The 21,644-nt window shown below is 33.7% G+C and overlaps 1 protein-coding gene across 5 annotated transcripts in view; it reads right to left on the bottom strand.

Moving 5' to 3' along the window:
* Window positions 1-21,644, bottom strand: part of LOC106669294 (octopamine receptor beta-2R) — a 293,096-nt gene that overhangs the window by 108,917 nt on the left and 162,535 nt on the right. Inside the window, exon 1 of one of the 5 annotated variants that reach the window (XM_014398665.2) lies at window positions 6,290-6,324. The exons of the other annotated variants lie outside the window; for them this stretch is intronic. The gene's annotated coding sequence lies outside the window, so the exon portion shown is untranslated. Of the gene's footprint in view, window positions 1-6,289; window positions 6,325-21,644 lie in introns of those variants that run through there. 5 annotated transcript variants of the gene reach the window in all.

Here is a 21,644-nt window from a genome sequence, read left to right as displayed (position 1 = left end):
CTTATCAGATTATTTTTTAAATAATGAGTTTTAATTACGAAATGACGTTCATACAAAGAAAATTAAGAAATCTAGAGATGGCAAAGTGGCGTCAGAAAATGCTAAGGCTAAATTTATTTATTTGTCCAGCAAGAAGACCAATAAGTTCAATTGCAATGAAAATGACTCGTCATAGTTGTAAAAAAATCCCACTTTTTTATTAATACGAGTTTAAATTTTCTTACTGTTAATCAACAATTTTTGTTTTGTTATGTGTGTGTGGTGATTTGTGACCGTTAATCGATATTTATTTAGAAATCGTGAGATGCGGTCTGGTGTGATGTAGGTTTCAGGAAAACATTTTCTTTATCGTGCCAACGTTTCGATCTTTTTGTTATTACATTTGATTATGGGATATGTATTATAAATAAATATCTTTCAGTTAATTAAGGTTTTTAGTTAACATAAAAAAGTCAATGTCACGAGCGGGATTCGAACGCCGCCAATCTCGCCGAGAATCAAATAGATTACACGACATTTGAAAAATGGCAAAAAAGAGGAAAATTCAAAAGGTGGGTTTGAGATGGGAAGTTGGTGTCCGAGTGGATGTTGTCACGATATCTCAGGTGGTACAGTAGCGGCGTATCTAGCCGAAGGTCGTGGGTTCGAATCCCGCTCCTGACATTGACTTTTTTATCTCAACTAAAATCCATAATTAATTGAAAGTTATTAATTGGTCAAGCGGACCACGAAAACTAGTAAATTATAAATAAAATTTTTTTATATTTGAGATCAAATTCTTCCAAAAACGTAAATGTTAATTTTAAAAAAAAGTTATGCTTTAATGATTTACAATGGAGTGGAGTACTATGTGAAGTGAACTGAAATGTATAAAAAATGTTTAATTTAATACAAAAAATAAACTATTTCACATGTCGCTCTTTCATATGAGACATCATTGAGGGTCAAATCAAACCTAATTTTTTATTCTTGACAAAAATCCACAGCTCCCTAGTTTGCATTTTACTGGATGGGAATAACATTTGGACAGAGAATGTCGTCTAAAGGGCGAGCACGACAATCACTGGAAAGCCCGACAATCGCATCCAGGTCTATTCACAAAACGAGGAATGCATTTTAAAAATGTTTTGCGTAACGCACGCATTTGACGTTCAGCAACTATTGAATACCAATGCACTACTGCCAGAATGAAATTAATTTTAAATTTACTTCATGCCAAGTTTGACAAGGTACAATCATATGTACAGTAAAATATATTATAACAATTTAAAATTTAGCGAAGAAAATTTTATTTTTGTAGCTTTTTTTGTTATTTTATGTGTCAGTTTTGAAGAAACAAGAACGTTCAGGACAAGCTAGGAAAAGTTGATTTATGTTCCATAAACAATCAAATTGGAAGGGAACTAAAACTTCGGGTTCACAATAATACTAAAATCAGACACCCAATTACCGAAATTGGGCCGGACTTACAACTCCCTTCAAAATCTCAACAAACTAAGGAGACGAATTCGGAAGGGAATCAGATACAATGGTATGGTACACATATGGCTCCAAATAAATGAACCAGATCAGGAATGTTCTGTATAAGCCCAAAATGTGAGCAATCAAACTCATTAAGGAAGTATACTTTGTTTTTTCAACCTGAAACACATGCCATCAACGTTTGTGCCTCAGAAAATATTCATCGATTAAACATTCGTACGAAAATAATCCCAAAAAAATTAATCAGAGAATCCATCTATTATCTCCAAAATTTGCGAAACACAACATCCTGGTGATGTCTTAGGTACGAGGTCACAAAGGAATTTTGGTAATGAAAAGTATGACTGACTTGCCAGATCTACAAGAATACTTATACATTCTTCTCTTATTATTTAGAAATCGTGAGATGCGGTCTGGTGTGATGTTGGTTTCAGAAAAACATTTTCTTTATTATGGCACGATAAAGAAAATGTTCTTCTGAAACCTACATCACATCAGACCGCATCTCACGATTTCTAAATAATTATCGATTAACGGTCACTAATCACCACACACTTCTCTTATTATTAGGATAACAAAACAAACACAGAATACTCCATCACAGAATGGATCCAACAAAAACAAAATGAGAAAGATAAACTCTAAAGGTGTCACACACAGTAGGCTTGTGTTATAATAACCCTCACCAAGGATGGCAGACTCACTGCTACAGTTAAACTCAGAGGAGTGACAGGGCTATTTACCGGTCACTAACATTTGAGGAAACATCTACATTACTTATGTGTCGTCAATGATGGACGTTTTGCTTTAAGGAGAAAGGAACAGCCACCCATACAACTTCAAATGCGAAGAACCCATCAATGAAGACATACAAAGAATACTGAGATACAAACAAAACTCAGGGAAAGAAATTGTACCAACGACAGTCAATGACCTAGCACTCCTTGGAAGAAGGATGAAGTCGATTGCACTGAACTAAGAAAGTAGGAAAAACAGTAAGGAAGAAGGCTCAAGTGCTTGGGGAACAACAACCGCGGCTTACGAGTACCCACGATCATCATCATCATCAATAAAGTAAATCTCTATTTTGATGGTGCGCATAGACACCAGCCGGAGCGAGCACAAATCCCGCTTCCTAGAATCCTTATCGTACAATTTACCGTACCATGATATCCACGAAAAAGAAAATAACGGACAAATTGGTTCATAAAATATTATATTTTTATTCCTTTGTCCTGCAGCCTTGCAAGGACATGGACGTAGAGTAATAAGTGAACTAATATTACTAAATAATTTTTTTTGTAGGCTTGTGAAAAGTTTCAAAACGTTAAGATATAAGTAAGTAACTTAAAAACCTATTTACTAGGAGAAATAAATTCAATTTAATAAAACTTGAGCGCATCAACAAAACTTATTACAAAAATTGAATTACATCTAAGGTATAAGCTTTAAAATTGCAGCCTTGAATGTTTTTTTGCCTTATCCAGCTTTGCCTCGAGGAGCAGAATAACAACCATAAACTGATGTTTAGAAAAACTGTGATCAACTGGAACTTGTGATTTTTTTAAATAATACTAAGTACAGATAAAACATATAGAAAAAACGCAAGCGTGATTTTACTGCTCAACAGCACGCGTTGTTTTGTATATTTCGCACAAATGAAATTTATGAAAACAGGCTCAACGGATAACGTGACGGTAACCACAATGAACTAATGAAAATAATAGAGAATTTAAACAATGGTGCTGCAGTGTTCGATCATGCCGTAAAGAATAAGATATTATAATATGTTCTATCCAAGAATTACTCAAGTCATGGGGATCTACTCCGATTTCGTTATGCTGTCAAATTAGTCAAGTATCATTCTACAAATTTATTCTATCTTTAGAGATACATGTACAATATCTGGTGTTGGTTTATTTTTGTCTGATTATAGTTTCAATAAAGCGTTCAAGCGGTCGCGCGCTGTGGTAGTTTTTTACTCAAGTGTATCTTTTTTTAATATGTAATTATATTAATATATTATAAAACCGATTCCCCTAACCTTGTTCTACTCATTGTTGGAACACAAAACTACCCGTGTGACCTGCCATATTTGTTTCTTTAACTGTCATTTTAATACATTTTTCTGTTAATTATTCACATTTACACTTCCTAGGTTTTTCTGATACTTCTTATTTTATATTTCTTTTACATAATTTTCAAATAAGATTATTTTCCAATGCTGGGAATGTTCATAGACATAGGAAAAATTTAAGAAATACTCCTAGGTTTATCATATTCGTCGGAACATTACAACAGGAAGAATTGAAAAAATGCTTGTTGAAAATATGTTAAGTGTATAATAAAATATCTAACCACACTTACGCATCGATTTTTCGTTCGTAAATTGAAGTAAACCTGTACAGTTTTAGCAATATTAGTTAGTTATTAACTAATATATACTATATATATACTATATATATATACTATATATACTATATATACTAATATATACTATATACTAATAACTAATATTAGTTAGTTTTAACAATATTACCATTTGCTTCTTTTTAAACCTTCATAATGTATAATTTAATGCAAACCATTTAACATGCAGATTATTAAATAAATATATGATTCATTTGTTTGTCATTACATTATTTCGCGAATAGACTAACAAAAATGATTGCGTAAATGTTCTGGAATTGTTGAAATCAAACGTTACACAGTTTGAGGTTTGTGTGTCACCATGAGATAAAGAATGTAATAATGGATATATAAATACAAGCAATTAATATAATTATTTGGTTGAATTGAGACAACAAAAAGTCCTAATTAGGAACTTTAATGGTAAACATCAAAGAAAGGGGCAATAAAAAAAAAGAAGCGAAGTAGGCGAAACGGCGGCAAAAGCCTTAGCTGCTAACCTGCTGAGGGAAGAAAAAAGAAAAAACAAGATTGAGAGAGAGAGTAATTTAACTCATCTCACTATTTTTGAGGGAGATTTGTTTTTTAAAAGCAACTATATGCACTTGACCGGATATAAACACGATTTTTCAACCTGTGTAGTAATACTCGTTCTAATAATGAAAAAAGGATATCGTATCAGATTTGCCTATTTCTTCTAATGGAAAAAATGGTCGGCTAAAACCGCAGATCCTCTAGGTCGGCAATGTTGAGTATCCTCCCAGGGTGAATAAACAAAGTTAGTAGCTCGGCAAAGACGTTTAATCGTCAAAAGGAAAAGGGCCAAAGTGCTCGACCGTTTCAAAATCATTTGCGTCCGCCCGTAAGCTTTTAATCTCTTGTCCGGATCTGCCGTAATTGAATTAATCTTCTCGGAGATTACGCCGTTTCCAAACGAAAATAACATGATCGTCGGATCGACAAAATTGTTAGCCCGTTCAATCGGAAACGTTTTTTGTGAGGGACGAATGGGTTTGTATGGCCGCATTGAAACACAGGAAATTATTTTCTTTGGCAGTTTTTAACGTGGGGGAAAATAAGCTTTTTCGAATCATTTTTACAGAAAAAATGGAAAAATACATACCACAAAACAAAACATACATGAATAACCTTTAATCATTATTCAATTAATTGATCTTTATGTAAGGTATTGGTTGAAATAAAAAGTCAGTGTCACGAGCGGGATTCGAACCAACGATCGACGTCACGATAGCTCAAGTGGTAGAGCAGCGGCGTATTTAGTTCGAATCCCGCTCAATTAATTGAAAAAAGTTATTTGGTCAATCGGAGTTTTACAAACTCTAATGGATTTAATCATTCTGTAATAAAAGACATTCAATTTATTATTATACCTTATCAACAGATCAGCAAAGTTTATTTTTACGCATCAAAGAAAATGAACTTCATCCAGTCAGCAATTAAAATTTACTCTGTGGCAAAGTTCCAGGGTTTTCCTGGTGTCCAATTTGACCCTGACGGGATACAAACTAAAAAAAAAACATCTTTTCAACCAAACGTCCTGCCAGCGTTAAATATACATTAAAAAGCCAGAGATTATTACGGAAATTACACTAGTAGATATGGCCAAAAGTTGCCGACTGCGCAATCAGATCGAGTTTAAAAAAGCCAAATTATTATGTCACGCGAATTTAATGGAAAACGTGGTGTAGGATAAATAAGTTTCAATCGTAAAAATCTCTCTTTGAAGATATTCCTGATCTTGAAGGCTGTTAAATCTAGCCGAAATTACGTGCAGAAACATAAATTACACCCGCCGCGGCGTCGGTTCGACTTTATTATACAGGATTCCATCCAAAGGTCAAGCCATTCTTTCTCAACCGATATAACACAGACGCCATTCTTCTATTATTAAAAATATTATTAAGGATTAAATTTCTTATTTTACAACAAAGCATAATTTTTCATTTGATTAATTTTATAATTCACATTTTTACATAGCACGAGAAAAAATTTCAAAAACGTGGTCAGGAAACTATTTGGTGTTTAATAATAAATATTGCAATTATTAAATTACATTCAAGTTTTTATGAACTTTTTAGGGTAAATGTTTTGAATTTTTCTTTGAAATGTTAATAACCCTGACGTTTTATATTAAAAAATGACCGGGAGGAATGTGTATTGAATTGCGAATTAATGAATTTGGCAATGTTTTTTTTTTATAACACGTTTTCGGTCATAGCATACAGCAACCACTTATCACTTTACGAACATGATAATTTGTGTATCATAAAAATAGTCCGTTTAGTTCTTACGACAGATTTTGTAGAGTCGTTTTAACAAAACGCAAGTGTAGATTGAAACAACCTCGGATTAACTGTGTGTTAATTTCTGCACTCACCTTTCACAAACACTCCACCTGGATCATACACGCCCTCCTGACTATGTCAAACAATTAACCGCAATCACCGCAGTCTCAACTTTATGTTCTCATACCGACTACATATCGGGGGTTAATGACACATCGCCCGACCTTGTTCTGTAAATTTCGTGAAATACTGTTGAAAACCCGCTGTCAGAAACATTGCGCGTTATTTTGAAGAATAAGGTCATTTAGAGAGTTTAAAATGTAATTGGCCTCTTGATTAGGATAATGATTCATGAAAACGTCGTAATCATCGTTCTGTTCGAAAACAATGACTTTTCCCGTTCTATAAATAATCAACTAAATGCAGTGGAAACTTTTAAGCATTCTGATCTTGTTTTCGCTTTAAAATTTATTAAAGTTGTAATTACATTTAACAGGAAAGAAATATTAAGAAGATTAGACACTAAAATTTATATTACAGCAAATCGTTTTGTTAACATTAAAAACCCGTATTTTTTACAGCCCAAACATCAAACAGTTGAAGAGGTTTGTTAAGTAAAAAAAGTAATACAGAATGAATTTGTTCATAGAACTCAAATTTTCGTATATTTTTGTAGTGTTTGAATAAATACAACATTTTTACAGCCTAAATGATACATAATCGTTCGAGACAATTAAAAAAATAATAATAAAATAAAGTGAAATAAACAAAACTAAGAGAAAGAGTGAGTGAGTAGTGAGAAGGAGTGAGACAGAGGGGGAGGGGGAGAGAGTGAGTGAGATAGAGAGGGAATTTGAATTGAAGAATAAGGGCTTATTTGCAATCGCAAAATTTGATGCGTCAAAACAACCACCCTTGCAACAAACAATTTAGAGAGGAGAGAGAGAGTGAGAAAACGAGGAAATGGAATTGATAGAAAGAATGTAATGTGTTCAGGACGGGATGAGATGGAAAGAGTAAGTGAACCGGAGTCAAATTGATAGATTTCTAAAAATGGTATTGATGGAGTGAGTATGTCAATTCCGTATTAATACTATCGTACTCAACTTTCTATAGATTAATCTACCTTCTTTTAACTATTTATTTCTAAATCAATATTCTATTTTGAAAGGGACCTTCGCAAACTAAAAGAAAAGAAAAAATAACGTTTAGTGCCATATATGTTTATTGGTCATAATTGATCATTTAATTATTTAAATTGATTCTTCTTTTTCATCTCGAGAGAGGAGAGAGAGAAAGAGAGCGAGAGAGAGAGAGAGAGAGAGAGAGAGAGAATGAGAAGGAGATAGAGAGAGAGATTGAGAGAGAGATATACAGACAGAAAGCAAGAAAAATTGGTTTAATATTTTACTTCGTAGTCGTTTAATAAAAATTCAAGAAAGACTTAGGTTTAGAAAGGTTGTTGGAAAAAAAAGGATCAATGTAAGTAGGAATCGAAGAATTGTATTTAAAAATAAAGGAAAAGAAATAATGATCAACAAACTCTACGTTTACGAATTATGAAGTAAAAGCTGTTTTAAAGTATATATTTATGGATCATTTATTTTTTATCATTTATAAGAGAGAAGGGCGAGATGGAGAGAGAGAGAGAGAGAGAGAGAGAGAGAGAGAGAGAGAGAGAGAGAGAGAGAGAGAGAGAGAGAGAGAGACTGACAGACAGACAGAAAGCAAGAAAAGCGAGTAAAGTATACGAATTAAAGACGAATATGCATTTCTTTAAATTGGTTTAATATTTTATTTCGTAGTCCTTAAATAAAAATCCAAGAAATGCTTAGGTTTAGAAAGGTTGTTTGCAAAAAAGGGTTATTGTAAGTTCGAATCGAGGAATCGTATTTAAAAACTCAAAAGGAAAAGAAATAATGATCAACAAACTCTACTTTTACGAATTATGAAGTAAAACTAATTTTGCTGTATTTTAGTATGTATTTATCGTTTATTTGATCGGATTTTTGAGTTCTATTTATTTAGTCTTACTAGTGTACTGAAGTAGGGTTGTTAACTAATTAGCAAAAAGGAGTAAATTGGTCTAGACTTGTACAAAACAAAATCATGCTTTTCATAATTCAATTTTCCACGTCTAGCGTGGTTTGTTTGTCGATTTTTTTCAGGATTTGCGTTTCGTTCTTGTTTATACTGAACAAAAATATTAGGTTTTTTAATTGATGAAAAGCGAGCGTTGTTTGTTCGACCATTCTCAAATAAAGCGAAAATGCTTATTAAATAGTCCAACTATATATTTTGAATTGAAATTGTAACGTTCTTCAGTATCAATAAAAGTTTTGACGACAGGAGGAATAAAATCTATTATTTATAAGATTAAAATTTTATTATTATTATTGGCTGAATTTTATTCCTTTATTATATCAGTGCCAATTACGGTCTACGTTTGTGCTTACAACGTTTAGTTACACGCTAGTTACCATTCTCATCTAGATTAATTTTATTTGCTTTTATTATAAATCAGTAATACATATACTATAAAAGCCGATATAAATAAAATAATTTAAATACTATTTCACTGATTTGTTGATTAGTTATTTAGTTTTGAGGGGAAAACGATGAATTTCTATTTTATAGTTTATTTCTTACTTTTGTAAAACGTATTTTAGTTCGTTTAAGAACATCCTTTGGAACTTATTTCTCTGATTTACCGATATAAATTGAGGAGACATTTAGGAAGAACTCCTTATTAATCCGAACACCCCATTTCCTTGGACCCTCCCCCGAGATGGTTACACGCTATCAAATTCAAATTTCTTTCAGCGCACCCATTTTGTAAGAGGCTTTTTGAAAGCTTTTTGCAATGTAGATCTTAAGAAGAAACAGCTCACGTCATTGGAGCGTGAAAACCTCGGATTACAGCCGACGGAGCTGGAGGGTATTCGGGAGTCCTGGATCATTTCCTGCCTCCACGGGCCGTCCTCCCATCTGGAATTCATCTTTCTTTAATAAGAAGCCAAACAATGGATTCCATGTCAGATTCACATGACATTCTTACTTTTGAACAAAAAGAAGGGGAGTGGGAAAGAAAAAGAAATCTCATAAGAAAAGTTCTTTCTTAGAATTGAATGTTATCACTTTTGAAAATCCTTTGAGATTATTGTCCATTTCAGGGTATACCTTTTTTTTTCAGTTATTTACAATGAAAGAATCAGTTTTATTAGTGTTAGGTCTTCAATTCGTTTTTTATTCTACTTGTCGTGTAAACCTCCCCCAAGTAATCCATTACCTTTTTTTGTATCCAATTTTTCTAAATATTGACGTTTATCAATATTGTAATACAGCAAATTGATTTTAATCCTACTACTCAGTGTTAGAATCATGTTTTGGCAAAATTATTTCTTACAAAAATTACAAAAATGCCACTTACTATTGTTTTAGTTACAAAATAGTTTGGACGGTTATTAACGAAAAAGTAAGTTGAAGGTAAGCGTAATTTTTGTCTAAAAAATCTGTACGAAACCGAAACTCGAGATAAGATCACAATTATACTAAACTGTGTATTTTGTTTTGATTATTTGCTAGGCATCAATCACAAGATTCAAAGTCATGCAAATTATCGGAAGTGTATTTCACCATATGAGAACATTCTTGTGACATTTACGTACTTTGTAAAGTTTGATGGAAAGTGGGACTCTCACAACAACATCAGACAATGAATAATTGAGAATGGAGATGAGGTAGGGTTATGTTATGTAGGTTTAGTGATAAGAACAGGTGGGTATGGTCAGGGAAGTTGCGGTATGTTTAGTTAAGAACGAGTTAGGGTTACAGAAGACTTAGGTAGGGTTAGGGACATGTTCGGTTAGGTTAGGGCAAAGAACGGGTCAGGTTTAGAATTAGATTAAGTAAAGTTAATGTTAAGGACATGTTAGGTAAGGTATATATTTATGAACACGTTACATTTAGTAGGGTTTAGGGTTATGGACTGGTTAGACACGGTTTGATTAAGTTTAGATAACGTTAGTGTTAGGGTTAGTGATGGGGTACGATTGGGGGCGATTTAGATGAGATAGCTTTGTTTAGAAGCGGGTTAGGTTTGAAGGTATGGTTTCTTTTAAAAAAGGGCTGGGTTAGGTATGTGACCTTTAGGTATGCAATGTTCCATGCAAACTAGTTCTCTCGCAAAAACACAGGGCAATGACTGATTGTAACTGGGCAAAAGGTAGGATTAGTGAAAGTAGGGTTAGTGTAAAAAGCTGGATATGGTAGTTATGATAAGGGTTATGACGAGTTAGGGACAGGTTAGATAAAGTAGGACTAGGTTAAGTAGGTTTAGTTTTAGTGAAGGTTTAGTCCAGAGTCTATAGTTAGGGTTATTAGATGGGCTAGGATGAGGGGCAGTTTACATAAGTTAAAATTAGAGTAAGTATGGTTAATATTAGGGACTTGTGATTAGATATGGTTAGGAGAGTTAAGGACGCGTTAAGGTTGATTTAGGTTAAGCAAAATTAATGTTAGGGACGTGTTAAGATTAGGGTTAATAACATGTTAAGTTTGGTAGGATTAGAGACTGGTTAGATAAAGTAGGACTAGGTTAAGTAGGTTTAGTTTTAGTGAAGGTTTAGTCCAGAGTCTATGGTTAGGGTTATTAGATGGACTAGGATTAGGGACAGTTTACATAAATCAGAATTAGAGTAAGTATGGTTAATATTAGGGACTTGTGATTAGATATGGTTAGGAGAGTTAAGGACGCGTTAAGGTTGATTTAGGTTAAGCAAAATTAATGTTAGGGACGTGTTAAGATTAGGGTTAATAACATGATAAGTTTGGTACGATTAGAGACGGGTTAGATAAAGTAGGACTAGGTTAAGTAGGTTTAGTTTTAGTGAAGGTTTAGTTCAGAGTCTATAGTTAGGGTTATTAGATGGACTAGGATTAGGGACAGTTTACATAAATCAGAATTAGAGTAAGTATGGTTAATATTAGGTACTTGTGATTAGATATGGTTAGGAGAGTTAAGGACGCATTAAGGTTAATTTAGGTTAAGTAAAATTAATGTTAGGGACGTGTTAAGATTAGGGTTAAGAACATGTTAAGTTTGGTAGGGTTAGAGACGGGTTAGATAAGGTAGAATTGGGTTATGTTTACGCACATGATCGATTGTTTTTCCGCGAAGCGAAAAAAATATACAACTGTGAAGCGTGAAAAGTTATAATTATCCATTTTGTTTTATTGTCTATTGGTTTTCCATCGTGAAAAATTTATTAGAATTCTTCTTTCTTAGCCGAGGTAAATTTTTTGTTGAAAAATGACTGTTATTGCGCTGATCAAGCTATTTATAGTCTTCACGTTTGGTTTTTAATTTTTTTTTTTTTTGCATCTGTGTTTCAAAAATAATTTTATGAAATAGATTTTCATTGAGTAAAAGCTACACCAATAAAATATAGGCTATTTTTTGTGTTATAATTAAGTTTGTGCTATAATTATGTTTTATTGGCGACATTCATGATGATCAGATCAAATTAAGTTGACAAGAGATACAGACGATAAAATTCTGGTCGGACAGATTTGCCATACGAGCCCTCGCTCATAAAACCAGGCCGTTACATTTTAAGATCTCGTTTGACGGGCAGTAACTCCGGCAATCAAATTCAATTTGTCTCTTTCAATCTAAATCTTCCGAGCACAGCGGCGTCCCCATTGTTTTGAGGTGTTCCAAACCCAATTTCCAAACCTCTCACGGGCACCGTGCTCATTTTAAGTTAGACTAAGTTATTAGTTTATAAAAAATATCCCGTGATAATAGACATTCGAGACTACATTTCCAAACGGGATTAAATTGTATGGGGAAGAGGATTATAGAGATGTATGAATCGTGCGACGTTTAGGACTTGCGAGGAGTATTACTACTCGTTCCTTTACGCGTACGTTGAATAAGCGTAATTAGTTTTCTCACTTTAATTATCCCTACGTGGGGAATTGTGTATCGGAGAGGTAACTTTGCCATCTTGCGTAATTAACAGACTAAATTAAGTTTAAGGCACCCGGGGGGTTTAAGCACTTAGACCGCTCCCCTTTCAATTGTATTATGCGAATAATAAAAACGTATGTTTCAAAGAAATGGTTGTGAGATTTCTGACTTTGACGAAAATATTGTGTTCGTATAGGGTGGGGTGCGAAAAAAAGAATCGCTGTAGTGTGATCAGGTAGAAAACTATCCAAAGATCATAGCGTCTCTGGTCGTGTTACACATGATCAAGTATAATTAAATTTGAATTATTTAAATATTTATAATTGGTTGACTGTATAATTTAATTTTTTTCGTTTTACCTGAATAGGTTGAAAATGATGTTTATAAAATGGAATTGTCTATTTATAAAAAAAAAAAAAAAAACTGATTTTGTGATAAATGGAAACGCTTTGATGCCTCAGCTTCGGATTTCAAGTGATAAATCGACAAACCGTCATCAGGCCGGTAAGCCTACATTTATATTTAGGTATGTGATTTCCCGATGGCCAGAATCCCGCAGATAACCCATTTTCCATCTGTGTGCAAAGCGTGAATTATTAATTATTTTACGGAGCTGGCAATACGAAAGGATTAACCAACTGGATCGACTCCGTTTATGTTTACTTCATAAGCCTGAGAAAAGCTCTTAGTTATAAAATTGGTGTTCTCTGCCTGTCTCTCTTTCTCCTTCTCGTCTTTTTATCTATAAAATAAAACGTTTCTTCTTGCTTTAATTCAAACAGTGAGAATAGGAATGATAGTGTGTTTACGTTTTTGAGAACGGATAGATAGAAAAAATATTTTCCTAATGTTTTTATGCCTATGTGCATTCATAGCAGATTTTTAGATGATACAAACAAAACAGGGTGTATTTTCAGAAGTGGGAAATTACAAACATAAAAATGAAAATATGCTGAGGACCGAGAGGGCGACTTTGACTTTCTAAGCAGCCCAGGCATACCGAGGGCAAAGTAAAAAAGAAATATTCCTGGATGGCACAACTATAACGCATCCACGAACTGAAGATCTGTTTGGTCATGTATTTGTTTTTCCATAGGGCAAAATAGAATACAAAATACCCAAAGGATGAATATGATGATATTGTTGCGAAAAGATAATATATCAATCTTGCGAACAACAAACTTTATGAGGGAACGTCATAAATGTAAACCTCGTGGGAGAACTAATTTTCCACAGGTTATGAGCCGATGTTGTGACTACATTATGCATAATTTCGATCCAATAAACATCGCATTAACATAATTTATGATTAATGTGTACAATCATAATAATGGAAACATATACATGTTACAATATGTACATGCTTGTTGTATTATACATACAAAAATTGAACTATTTGGAGACAAAACCGACATTTTTATGTGTATCAAAGAAAATATTATCAGTGACCTTAGCATAATCATAAACTAATAATTAAAGATTTTATTAAAGACTTTGCTACGTCACTCAGCCCCAAAATTATATGATGTTTTTCCAGAGATTCGATTGCTTGTTTCTTGAAGGGGGTGATTCTTTTAATGCTTTTGAAATGTACAAGTTAAAATATTTGTTTACCAAAAAATAAAGTTCATGATCATTTTCTTCACCCCGAGAATAACCTAAAATTAACGAAAAATTAAGAAAAACTCACATTGTTCTCTTCTTTATTATACTTTAAAAAGATTTTACCGTACACTGGAAACTTTTCAGGTGTTTAAATCTGTATTAAGGGCACGTAATGGTTTAAAATTTGCCTCTGTAAATTAATTAAGATTGGAGAAGTAAAACAAAACGTTTGAGGAGTTCTTTTGGAGTAAATCTACATTTCTCTCACTTATTATGGCATGAAATAAAAACTTAATTGATAAACACCGAAAGAAGAGAAATTAAGCTATCTAATAGGTGCAATAATATTGACTTTGGATATAACCCAGAGGTGGCGACAATTTTCCAGGACACCAGACTTCGATGATAAAAAAAAAATTGCCCCAGGCGAATCCAGCCACTAAACGTCTCCTTTTTTATTGCGATAACAATCCGTATTTAGGCGTTTTAAAGGAAGGCTAAAACGAAACGGAAGTTTAAAAACGTTCTGTTTTTGTAATTTTTTATACCTTTAATCGTATTTAAAGCGGACGTACAAATAACTTTCCTAAAAACCGTAAACCCTTCCCACGTACTTCTTATCCTGAAATCTGATCCAATCGACGCTCTGCTTCAGAGTGAACGAAAGAACCTTAGACCGAAAAACTAACCTTAGAAATCAAAAAATACAATCCGAGGAGACCAATATGTGATCATTCTTGGTTGGACCCTTTACATTATTTATGCTTATCAATGATACAGCCCCAGATCCCGCTAAAGGCTAAGCTGCAGATCTTTAACGCGGTCTCACGCACAATTCTGTGTTATGCTGCACAAGTATGGGGATCAGAGGAATTCGTGGAGGTGGAGAGGGTGCTGTGGTCATATGAAAACTGTTCAGTATTCCAAACTACACTCCAATTTACATACTGCACATTGAAACCGGCCTTCATTCTCTCTCTTCAACTCCAGTCAATTATTAGTCGACTGAAAGATAGTTTTATGGTGAGCAACATAGAGAGAGTGCAGGCTTCCCGTCGATACCGTATATATAGGATGCTGGATCACGGAGTCAGATGTGCCAGCTTGGTTGGAGACCAAAAGCCAAATAAGAAAATTACAGACATACGTTGGATCCTAAAACTGAAGGGAGAATTGCTGAACCTACGGCATAAGCCGTATTATCTAGCCAACAGGAGTGTGAGTTATACTAACCATCATCTAACATCCAGCGCAACCGATCATTCCAGTGAAAAGTCAACAGATAAATCATCAAAGCACCTTATTACGTCACTAACCTTTCTCCACAACGACTTCAACATTCCTTTGCTCAACGAACGTCCCCCATTCCATAAGTTTCACACCAACCTATCGATCCATCCTAACCCCTCTCTACACATTCACATCATGATATTCCGCCACAACAACGCTCCTTGTCCCTTAATCCTTCATTCTGATTGCCAGCATTTCCTGGTTTCTCGGGGCATTTGCTCACCGGGTAAAGCGCTGGGCTTAGTGTTAATGACGAACACTCAGGATCAAGGTATGGTCTTGAAGAAGAAAGCAAATTTAGTTGCTACTGCCAAGCTTTCAACCTATTTTAGTCATCATCAAACTACCTTAAGTATGATCGACATATTTAATTTTTAGAGGCGATCTCAAATTTCCTTGAATATCGACTCAGTTCCAACATTGCCAAGGACTGAACAATCTGTGAAAAATCGCTTTGTGGTTACATTTATTTATTAATTTATAACTCCATGAGAATGAATCTACAAGAGGAGTAATAAAAAAAGCACATAATAACAAAAAGAAACAGATGAATAATTAAACAATAATAACAAAAACACATGGCTTAAGGATTCGTGGCATGTATACGTTTTAATTTATGTGTGGTGATTAGTGACCGTTAATCTATATTTATTTAGAAATCCTGAGATGCAATCTGGTGTGATGTAGGTTTCAAAAAAAACATTTTCTTTATCGTGCCAACGTTTCGATCTTTAATGAGATCATCTTCAGGGCTCAAAGTGTTAGTCTTCTCTGTAATTGTGCCAGTCTTGCATGTCGTGTCGAGAGTGCTCAATAAAGATCGAAACGTTGGCACGATAAAGAAAATTTTTTTCCTGAAACCTACATCACACCAGACCGCATCTCACGATTTCTAAATAAATAGTTTTAAATTATCTTTAAATGAGTGGAAGGAATCGTGAAATACATCTATTTCATTGGAATAACAATGAAGCAATCCAATTATCCTTGGTAAAGGGGAGTTTAGTTTATATTCTGTTCTGCAATGTACTGTATTCTGTACTTTGTAATATGTACTATTATGTATTGGGTACAAATGAAACAATTATAAAAAATACTGGTTCCGTTCAATTCCTTTGGCCTCCTTGATAAAAAAAATTGTGAATTTTCGAAGCCAACTAAGAAAACATACATGTTTCTATAATCTTATTCTAATTAGTAGTTGAAATGATGCAAACTAAAGTCACCTTCAGGACCTATTCTTTTGTGCGTTATGAATCAACTGAAGGACAATATTTTTTCTGTTTTGTATAAAAAGCAATTTTTTTCTTGCAATATCAATTACTAAGGGAACAATGTGACGGCCTGGGCCGTAAATCCAAATTGTACCCGAGGGGGAAAAGAGAATGGTCGAGAAGGAGAAAGGACCGAACCGGCTGAGAATGAGTCTCTGGGCTCTTTCGTCCGAATGGTGGTTAATTAGTCTAGATTGGATACTTAGCCAGGTGGGAAACTCTCTCGCAGTTATCAACGTTTGCGAGGCGGTCAGAGGGTGGGATAACGCAGCTATATCTCTCCGCTCTAACGACCCGACGACTTATCTGTCCAGGCTAAGGAGAGAGGGTTGATTAATCGCCCCTTTCACTACTCGGTCCCCCATTCACCTGAAGACTGACACACTGCCCTCGATGAAATATGTAAGCCAGCCACCCACTTTTTCATCTGCTGTGGAGGAAAAGGGGAAAATATTCGCCCCTTCACTCATGGGATTGCTTATATCTGCTTTTTCATACAACAGAGAGAAAATCCCTGAACGTGATTGGAATATACAGAGATAACGGTAAGTCATAAAGTTTCACGTAATCACTCAAAAAGTTAAATTAATCATAAATATACGTTGTAGTTAAGATAACAAAGGGAAAATAATACTCAAATTATTTTTGATTATCTTAAAACAATAAAGACTGGGTCAAAAAGTCATTTTTTAAAATCTAGAATCAGCATAAATAATGGAATATAAACTGCTCAACAATAAATAGAGATATTGGTAATTAATTCTTAATTATTTAATTTTAATTAAATCAATTTTTATTGTTGTTAGTTAGATAAAACAAAACTGACAATACAAACCAAAACGAACAAATATTAATCCTCATTTTTAATAACGGATTTACTAAGAATAGTAAACATAAAGATTACTCATTTAAAGAAACTATTTTTCTCGTCTTTTCTTCATTTTCATCCAGTATTATTCTCTTTAACCATAGAAAGACATCATCTTGAACCAGAAACTCGCATTATTATTATGAGAATGAATCATGGAGGTCACCCGCAAGTAGATCGCAGAGGCAGTTTGCGTTTCTCAGAGTGTGGTCTCCCAAGAGACTGGTAATGCCAATAGGCCAATAGGAGGCCTGGTAGTGGATCTTAGCTCATTTAGATGCTAAGGGAGGACAGAAATGTTTTCATTCCTGTTGACAATTTCCATAGTGCACGCCAGATCCAAAAATGATGTACAAGATGTTCTGGCAAGGCTTTTATCAACACAAATGATTCGTATTCGTTTGTGGGAAGTTGGCCTCACATCGTCTCTTTGACACGACCTGCAGCAACAGCTCAACAGCAACTCAGGAGAATATGATGCAGCGAGCGCCTAGAAGAGAACAGCAAGCATAATGCCGTCATGTTTACAGATGAGTCGCGTTTCTGTTTGTTGGGATTTACACTTGAGGACGAGCTGGACTCCATATTGTTGATGGCAATCTCAGCTTTGTTATGTCCACGAATCTATCGAGGAATACATCCCTCAAACCAGAGATCTCATTGGATTTTCGATTTCTTGTTGTCAATGCCAGACCATAGAGGCAAATTTGTTTATCTATGTTTAGAAATTTTCCTATGCTCATAATTTCCCATCTGCCCCTTCCCTTAATGTATCCAGGGCTCAATTCCATTGAGCACAAGAGGGATGCGTTGCAGAGAGGGCTTTTCGATCACCCGCTGCAGACAGTTGATTTCAAACTGAGTGCAGCGTTGCAACATCTATGGAGAGAAATTCCTTATGAAATTAGTTATAACTTTACTAACAGTATGCCTTACAGATGTTCAGAGGTTTTAGATAACAGAGGATATTATATACGGTATTAATTGTTTAAAAAAACTATTGTGTCTAATAAACAAAACTATGGAATTAAAACCTTTTATTTTGTTATTTTTCAAAATCCCTAAATTAAATTTTCCTTATTCAGTTTTGAGAAGTTTATATACGAAGATAATGCTCATCTATAAATTGTTATGGGCGAAATCTTTCCCGTTTTTTGGAAGAATCATTTTTTAAACTTTCTTCTTTAATCAAAAGTTTCTTTTTGATACTAATTTGTTTTTCCATACTTGCCATTCAACCATCAAACTTTAAAATTTCACGGCATGTCAACCATCTTTTAAGGTCAATAAGTCGTTCCAAGTCCAATTATTTCAAAATTTATTTGAACATTTACAATCAATATTTTTGTTTTTATCATTATAGTACAAATTTGTAGCCACGGTTTTTTGAAATAGTTAATCGTTTTGGCATATTTTGTCATTACCCTGAAGTTGTGACATTAGCTTATACTTTTGTACAGTTTGGTACCTGAACTGTTTTGGTTTTTTACTAATATGTGACAAAAGAGAAAAAATATATATAGAAAAGCGATTTTTTGATCGAGCTCGAATTTTTTCTTAACACCAAATTTTCGTCTGAAAAATGTTACACTCGGATTCACCTTCCAGAGTATGTTTTAGCTGGGAAGACAGGACTAGCGTAAAGCCGGAAACACACTTACCTACCCGACGCAAATCCAAACTCCGATTTTCCGTAAGGTTGCATTACCCCCGTGCACATCTACCCGAAGCTCTGCGATCCCCACTGTACAGATTTTCGTCGGGTCGCATCGAGTACAGTCGAAGACAAAAGAACCGGACACTCACATTTTTATTCAAACTACAATTATTATTGTCGTTATGTTAATTACAACATACTTATTTTAATATAAACCAAATTAACTGCGATTAAAAATTAATTAGTTTTTATTTAAAAAATTAATTTTAATGGTTTTGTAGAAAATTAATCAAAACACCGGAATACGATTTTTTGATATAATGAATTTAACTAACAATTTATTGTACTCGCTTCGTCGGGCTTTAAGCCAGGAACACACTTACCAGATGAAACGCTATGCGACACGCTACCCGATGCTACCCGACGCCTTGCCACGTTTTGGTGGGGTGTGCACATCAATCCGACGCAAGTACACGCCGCGTACAGTCCACAGCGTTTATCACAAAATCACTATCACAATCGCAACGCATCTTTTGTTCTTAATGTACTATTTTCCGCAAAACCTTGTAATAAATTGTTGGTTAAATTTTATGTGCACTACCATCTAAAAAATTGTTTGTTAAACTTAATTGTTTTAAATAAAGTTATTCCTAACCATCATAATTAAATAATGTTTATAAAACTTATGAATTTTTTATCTCGTTTAACTTGGTTTACATTAAAATAACATGTAGTAATTAATATAACGACAAAATTACATATACATAGTTACATAAACTACAAAAAATATGAGTGTCCTGTTCTGACGCTACTCGACGAAAATGGTGCAATTGTATGAGCAAAACCATAAAATAAATTGTTAGTTAAATTTTATGAGCAAAACCGTGTAATAAATTGTTAGTTAAATTCATTCTATCAATAACTCTTATTCCGGTGTTTTGACCAATTTTCTGGCAAATCATTAGAATTAATTTTTTATAATAATGAATTTTTGATCTCGCTTAATTTGGTTTATATTAAAATAAGTATATAATTAATATAACGGCAATAATACATGTACTATGAATAAAAGTATGAGTATCCGGTTTTTTGTCTCCGACTGTACTCGATCCTACCCGACGAAAATCTTGACATTGGGATCGCAGAGCGTAGAGTAGGGTAGCATAGCATCGGGGCACGGGGGTCAATCTTATGGAAAAATGGACTTTGGATTTGCGTCGAGTAGCATCGAGTAGCGTCGCATGAAGTTGCATCGGGTAAGTGTGTTCCCGGCTTAAGGGATCACGAGTTGCGTGTTCATGAAAACAATGAACACCGGAACATTTAATTCATAACTTTAAAAAAAAATTTAAAGTACTTTTAAAGCCCGGAATCTCATGGAACAATTTTCATTCTATGACAAGAAGGTTGTAGTTTAAGAACAAAAAAGAAATTTTGTCGGAACAATGGTTGCTACTCTCTTAACTTATTCAGAAAGAACCTCATGGTTTAGATTTAAAAATCAATATATTTTAAAACCATTTTTGCTTATCCTGTATGGATGTAGTGTTGTTTTGAAATATTTTAACGCTGTAATTTGCTGATTAAAATAAATCTAACCAGTCGTATAACTACGGAATTCTGAAGTACTACTAAGGCAATTAGAATGGTTTATAATAAAGTTTAAATTGCCTATGTAATGCATTCATAAGAATATAAAAAATTAAATCACAGGTTTGTTCAACGAATCAACACGTATATAATAACAAAAGTCAGAAAGAAAAAAAAAGAAAAAAAACCACAAAAAAAACCAGGATAACTTGAGGAAAGAGGAGCACATTTAGAACATAAAAATCTCCGAAGATCATTCGCATACATTTGTATTATCACTAACACTTTTTAGCATTTAACATATTATGTCGGAATCAGCATACTGTAAACTGCAATGCGCTATCGTCTTAAGGAAATCCGCATTTTTACGTGCTCAAATTATCAACGGTTCACCAACGTTATATTTCATCCACAGGTGCTTACTAGAATAATTTAAACTTTTATTATTTACAATACGGACTGTTTTTATAATTGATTAGTATGGCATTAAAAGGACGGTATGGTTTAGTTTACAAGGCTGATTTCTTTTTAAACATAGGAACCTACCTAGTCCATATTCTTCGAAGAATAGTTTGTTATAACTTTTATTAACAGAATATAATATACACTCAAGAAAAAAGAGAGATATAAAGTATTTAAAATTCCATTTCAAATAAATGTACATACATTATTTATACAGGTATGTGTGTTTTTCCTGCCCTAGTGAACCCAGGGTGACGAGATTTTATTTCCATATGTTTGCTTTTACGTTTACAGGTTTTGTTTTGTTAAGTGTAATTTTATTTGTTTATTTTTATGTAGATAAATAAACAAATTTAAAGCAAAATATAGTGTCATGAGTTGTGATGATTTTATTTTGTTACTTTGATATGTTGTTTGATTTTAATTCCATGGCGACTTTAAACATCGATCATTGATTATATATTATTTCGTTAAAGAAGAGATAAAAACAGCAAAAAAACAATATAAAATAAATTTGCAATTAGAAATATTATGAAAGCTTTAATTCTGATGAACTTTTGTCAATAAATTTGGTTTTCTTAAAATTTTTATAAATTCGGAATCTATTATTTAATGTTTTTTATAATTTTATTTTATTATGTTTTACGAACCGATTTTCAAATGAGTCTTTGTTATTTTTCATAAAATTGAATTATGAATGGTTCCGTCGTCTCACCGTGGCCCTTGG

Source organism: Cimex lectularius, unplaced genomic scaffold (assembly GCF_000648675.2).
Source record: "Cimex lectularius strain Harlan isolate CLEC.00 unplaced genomic scaffold, Clec_2.1 scaffold35, whole genome shotgun sequence".
NCBI classification, from domain to species: Eukaryota; Metazoa; Arthropoda; class Insecta; order Hemiptera; family Cimicidae; genus Cimex; species Cimex lectularius.
The sequence above is the reverse complement of the archived record's forward strand: the minus strand, read 5'-3'. Positions and strand labels throughout refer to the sequence as shown.